We start from the raw sequence: 6,729 nt of genomic DNA on the forward strand, positions 1-6,729 counted from the left end.
TGAAGATAATTTGAATATATATTTTTTTGGTATAAGATGTAATAAAATATGATAATTAACCATTGACTCATACCTACTTAATCTCATTTATTGAGCAACTGACACTTTGGATTCATTTTTTAATATAAATGACAAAAGTAGTGCTGAGACAGCCAACTGAATCAAGAAGAGAACAAATCCCAAAGGAAGCTTATGTAATTCCAGATTAATAAATAGAGCACAATCAGCATCAAGGACTACCAATGGGTAACTTCAAATAGTCTGATTTTAGCACATCACAAATTAAATTAAACTTAAAATAAAGAATTTTCATTAGAGGAAGCTCTCCATCAGCTTTCCCTAGAATTCCCTAGAATCTAAAATATTATAATTTTTAAGCAGAGGAAAAGACATAGTTTGATTCCCTGCCAATATCTAATGTGACATTCTTCTTTCTTCTTTTTCTTTAGAGAAAATCCTTTCTCTCCAACCCCATAATTTGAAGAGATTTCACAAGATACTTAAATTGCTAAAAGCATACAATATATTCAGACTCAACTGTCAAGTGTAGGTCAAATAATTGAGGTCCTTTTCTCTTTTAGAAAAAAAATCTGTGAGATGTTAGAACACCCTGTTTCTTAAAGCTGTTAGTATGCAGATTAATGGGTTAAGTGCAAAGCTAAGGGAGGCCATTGACCTAGATTTGAATTATAGTTAAAACACTAACTTATTATGTTTAAGTCATTGAAATGCCTAAGCCTCAGATTTTCTTCTATTAACCTATATTCCTAGGATCATTATGAGGAATAAAATAATGAGGTATGTTAAAATTGATATAAAGTTTCCCGAAAACCTTCATATGGATCTAGTACAGATTGCTCTCCAGGCAAAAATTTATAAAAACTATTGATAAACTATGACCAAAAATTCATTACATGTTTAATTAAAAAAAATAAAAAATACAGGAAGAACCATCCAGGAAGTGCCACCACGGGACAGCCATGGGAGGAAAGGACCAGCCGGTGAAACCTGAGGATAGAGGAAAGTTTATTACTTCCCCACAGCTGGCACTGTAAGTGGAATAAACTCCTTGGTTGGAACCCCATGGTTCCCCTCCAGGTTTTTGCAGACCAGGAGATCCTAGGGCATCTAGAAGCCACCGCTGAGACTGATAGGAGAGGCAGAGATGCAAAACCAGCTGACCCCAAACCAACAAATAGTGGTTGAGCACCGGGAGGTCCATCCTGAAGACTGAGGGTTCCCAGCCCCACACTGGACTCCCAGCCTAAGGGTCCTGTGCTGGGAAGAGGAATCCCTACAACATCTGCCAGTGAAAATCAGTGAGGATTCTGTTCATCTGTCCTGGGAGATGGAAGGAAGCTGGAAACCCAGATGTCCTCTTAAAGGGCATGCACACAGATTCACTTATTTGCAAACACTCACCCTGGGCTCTGACAGCGGGGCAGCAACTTGAGAGGTACCAGAAACATACTGGAAAAGACTGAGTTTTATGGCTATAGGGAGAAGGCTAGAGGGACAGCCGCCATTATAGCCCGCCTCATGTGTTGCTTACAGGAGGGCGTTATCTGTCATCTTTCCTTTGTTGAATCCACAACCACAGGGCCAAATCTGAAACTGCATTGATCGGGTAAAATCCAATCCATGCACATGCACCACCTTGGTGACTCCCTTGAACCCCGCCCAGCTAGTGTGGCTTAACCCAGGACACCCTCAGCTCCTGGATGGCCAGCCCCACTGCCCCACCAGCTGCAGGAGGTTTCTACAGCAGTGGATTCCCAAGGTCAGCCTGGAAAACTTTCAGTGGTAGACAGTCAGCCCCAATTTGCACTGCAGCCTTTCTTGGGCAGCTCTTGAGATCTGTGAGCCCAAGGCAAGTAGTGGCTTGTCACAGAGTTTTCTGGGCATTTTACAGAGTGACTTTAGGCTCAGTACTGGTACAAGAACTGAATCTGCATTAATTTTTGAATACCTCCAAGTACACATAACTCCCTTGGACTTCACCCTTAAGTGGAATCTTTGGGGTTCTCTCTATATAGTATCATGTCATCTGCAAAAAATGACAGATTTACTTCTACCTTTCCGATATGGATGGCTTTTGTTTACTCATCTGATTGCTATGGCTGGGACTTCCAATAGCATGTTGAATAAAGTGGTGAAAGTTGTCTTGTTGCAGATCTTAAAGATAAAGCTTTCAGCTTTTCACCATTGAGTATGATGTTAGCAGTGTGTTTATCATATATACCTTTATTATGTTGAGTTATGCTCCATCATACCCACTTTGCTGAGAGTTTTACTATAAATAGATGTTGGGTGTTATCAAATCCTTTTTCTACATCTATTGATATCATCATATAATTTTTATCCTACATTTTCTTTATGTGGTGTATCACATTAATTGATTTGTGAATGTTGAACCAACCTTCCATAACAGGAATAAATCCCATTTGTTCGTGATGTACTAGCTTTTTAATGTGTTGGTGAACACAGTTTACTAATATTTTGTTGAGGATTTTTGCATTTATATTCATCAAGAATATTTGCCTACAATTTTCTTTTTTTGTATCTGTCTAGTTTTAATATCAGGGTAATGGTGGCCTTGTAAAATGAGTGTGAGTGCCTCCTCTTCTCTTCAATTTTTTGAAATACTTTGAAAAGGATAGATATTCATTCTTCTTTAAATATTTTATAAAATTTGCCTGTGAAGCCATCTGGTCCAAGGCTTTGTTTTATGGGGGGATTTTTTGATTATTGATTTGATTTCATGAGTACTTATCAGTCTATTGAGATTTTTCTGTTTCTACCCAATTCAGTCTTGGACAATTATACTAGGAATTTATCAATTTCTTCTATGTTGTCCATTTTGTTGGCATATTGTTCCTAGTATTTTGTTATCATCCTTCATAGTTCTGTGATATCAGTTTTCACTTCTCTTTCATTTCTGGCTTTATTTATTTGGGTCCTCTTTTTTTTCTTGATGAATCTTACTAAAGGTTTATCAATTTTATTTGTATTTTCAAAGAACCAGATCTGGGTTTCATTCATCCTGTCTATTGTATTATTAGACTATATTTGACTTATTTCTGCTCCAATCTTTATTATTTCCTTTCTTCTAGTCACTTTGGTGTTTGTTCTTTTTCTAGTTCTTTTAGGTGTAAGATAAAATTGCTTAGTTGAGATCATTCTTGTTTTTTAAGGTAGGCCTGTATTGCTATAAATTTCCCTCTTATAAGTACTTTGGCTGTTTCTGATAGCTTTTGGTTCATTGTGTTTTAATTTTCATTTGTCTCAAGGTGTCTTTTAATTTTTTTCTTGATCTCATTGTTAACCCATTCACTGTTTAGTGGCATGCTACTTAGCCTTCATGTATTTGTGTGTTTTTCAGTTTTCTTTGTAATTGATTTCTAGTTTCATATCATTGTGATTGTAAAAGATGCTTGATATAATTTTAATCTTTCTAAATTTACTGAGACTTGTTTTGTGACGTAATATGTGGTCTATCCTGAAAAATGTTCCATGTACACTCAAAAAGAAAGTTTATTCTGTTGCTTTGGGGTAAAGTATTCTAAAAGTATCAATTAACTCCATCAGATTTAACGTGTCCTTTAAGGCCATTTTTCCCTGTTGATTTTTCTCTCTGGATGATTTATCCATGGATGTGAATGGGATGTTAAAGTCCCCTACTATTATTGCCTTACTGTCACTCTCTATCTTATGTCTGTCAATATTTGCTTCATATACTTAGGTACTCTTACACTAAGTGAGTAGATGTTTATAAGAGTCATATCCTCTTATTATATTGATCCTTTTACCATTATGGAATGTCCTTCTTTGTCTTTTGTTATAGCCTTTATTTAAAGTCTATTTTGCCTAGTATATTGCTAACCCAGCTTTTTTTTGTCATTTTCATTTGCATGTAATACCTTTTTCCATCCTTTTACTTTCAGTCTATGTGTGTGTCTTTTGATATGAAGTGGGTCTCTTGTAGGTAGCATTTGTATGTGTCTTGTTTTTTAAGCCAACCTATGTCTTTTGATTGGATCGTTTAGTCCATTTACATTTAAAATAATTATTAATAAATATGTACTTATTGCCATTTTATTGTTTCCTGATTGTTTTTGTAGTTCTTCTCTGTTCTTTTCTTATTCACTTGTTCTCTTCTCTTGTATGTTGATGACTTTCTATAGTGTTAAGTTTGGATTTCTCTCTCTTTATTTATATATATATGTCTCACAAATTTTTGGTTTATGGTTACCACGTGCTTTCTATATACCAAGGTATGTTTATAGCAGTCTATTTTAAGTTGCTGATCACATATGTTTGAATACATTCTAAAATTACCACAATTTTCACTCACCCCTCCATATTTATACTTGTCATTATTTTTACTATGTGTTTCTGTGTAACCCCTTAATTTCTTGTTGTAATTACACATGATCTTCCTGCTTTTGTGTTGTAACCTGTGTTTGTTGGTTGACATACTGTATTTGCTAAGTGTTTACCTTTGTCAGTGAGAACTTTTTCCCTATGTATTCTTATATGTTTTTGATCTTTCTTCTTCTCCTTCTCCTCCCCATCTTCCTCATCCTTTTTCTCCCCCTCCCCCTCCCTTTCCTCCTCCTCCTCTTCTTCTTCTTCTCCTTCTCCTTCTTCTTCCCCCTCCTCCTCTTTCCCCTCCTCCTCCTCCCATCCCTTTAACATTTCTCGTAATACTGGTTGGTAGTGGTGAACTTCCTTAGGGTTTTTTGTTGTTGTTGTTTGTTTTTTGTTTGTTTGTTGTTGTTGTTGTCTGGGATATTCTCTATCTCCTTCAATTCTCAATGATGGCCTTGCTGGGTAGAGTAATCTTGATTGTAGATCTTTCCCTGTCATCACTTTGAGTATCTCATGGCAATCTCTTCTGGTCTGCAAAGTTTCAATTGGGGAATCAACTCACAGTCTTATGGAAGCATTTTTGTACATAACCAATAGCTTTTCTCTTGCTACTTTTAAGATTCTCTCTTTATCTTTAACCTTTGGCATTTAAATCATCACGTGTCTTGGTGTGGACCTCTTTGTGTTCACCTTTTTGGGAACTCTCCACACTTCCTGGACTTCTGTGTCTATTTCCTTCACCAGATTAGAGAAGTTCTCAGTTATATTTCTTCAAATAATAAGAAATAATAGTTTTTCAATTCCTTGTTCTCTCTCCTCTCATTCTCACACCTTTATGCCATCTGTGGAACTGGCTGTGTGGTACTCTGATGTGGTATGAGACTAGCCACCATGTGTGTTGTTTCTGGAGCCTCTTGAGAGGCGCTCTGGTTCAGGCCAAGGTCATCCACCACTTGTGCCAGACTTGGAGCCACTTGGCAGTAGCTACAAAGTAATCTACAGTTAGCTACCACTTGTAGTGGGCTTGGATGTCCTTGGGAGAGGCTACACTGCAAGCCGAGGCTTGCTGCCACTTGTGCCAGGTTGGAACCCTTTGGTGGGACAATGATGTGAGCTGAGGCCAGCTGCCAGTTGTTCTGAGATTGTGGCCGCTTAGTTGAAGCTATGTTCTAAACCATGACCAGCCTCCACTTATGCCAGGCTTAGAGCCACCTGATGGTGTTTACAATGCAAGATGAGACCAGTCACCATTTGTGCTGGGCTTGGAACTGCTTAGCAAGAGCTTCAAGACACCCTGGAAGAAGCTCAGGGTAGGCAGATGAGTTGGGTGGGTTATGGTCTAAGGGAATCACCAGGATTGGGCAAATATTGTTAGCCTGACTAGTGGAGAGCTCAGATTTGGCACCCATCTACACTGGCCTGGCTGGGTGGGAGGAGAGTTCAACAAAGGAGCAATGGCACCTGCCAAACCAACCTCTGGAGGGAGTTGCACTGACCCCTGTCCCTCCAGCCCTAGCCCTGAAGTTAGTCAATTTAGTTTCCCCTCATGTGTACCTGACACAGGAGCTGCTGTCCCTATGCTGGAGATTAGATTGAGTGCATTTGTGCACAGTGCATTTCTGTGTGTACCCTTTAAGAGGACCACCTTGGTCTCTGGCAGCCCTTTGTCTTTTTCAGATGCCATCTCCACTAGTTTTCACAGCCAGATATTATGGGGACTCCTCCCCCCAGCACTTATGCCATGAGTTGGAGAGCTAAATGTGGGGCTAAGACTGCTTGCTCCTCAGGGGAAATCTCTACAGCAGAGCTATTCCTCCCAAGTTTTATTTGCCACACTGTAGGTATGGGACCTGTCCATACTGAGTCTCTATCCCTCCTGCCAGTGTCCATGTGGCTTCTTCGTCATATCTTTAGTTATAGGACTTCTGTTCAACTAGTTTTCAGGTGGTTCTCTATGATGGTTGTTGTATAATTTAGGTGTAATTTTGGTGTGGTCATGGGAGGAGGTGAGCACAGAGTTAACTTACTCTACCATCTTGACTGAAAGCCCCTGAATCCTCCTGTAAAAACTTGAAATCCTAATCTTGGACCAAACATGACAAGGGATCAGAATTCCATAGGAGAACAAAACTTTAAAATATTATATAAAAGAACAAAACATATATTTAGAAATGAAAAATAGAGACAGTGATTTTTAAAATATAAATAGCATAAAAATATTTAAAACAACTGACATGAATAAATAAGAGGTCTGACAATTAAGTTTGTGAACTTGTTGCAACAATGTTGCTAACCTTTTTTAATATTTGGTTTTTTTTTTAATATTATCTTTTTTTTTTTTTTTTTTAAGATTTTATT

Source organism: Rhinolophus sinicus, linkage group LG09, assembly GCF_036562045.2.
Source record: "Rhinolophus sinicus isolate RSC01 linkage group LG09, ASM3656204v1, whole genome shotgun sequence".
Lineage (NCBI taxonomy): Eukaryota > Metazoa > Chordata > Mammalia > Chiroptera > Rhinolophidae > Rhinolophus > Rhinolophus sinicus.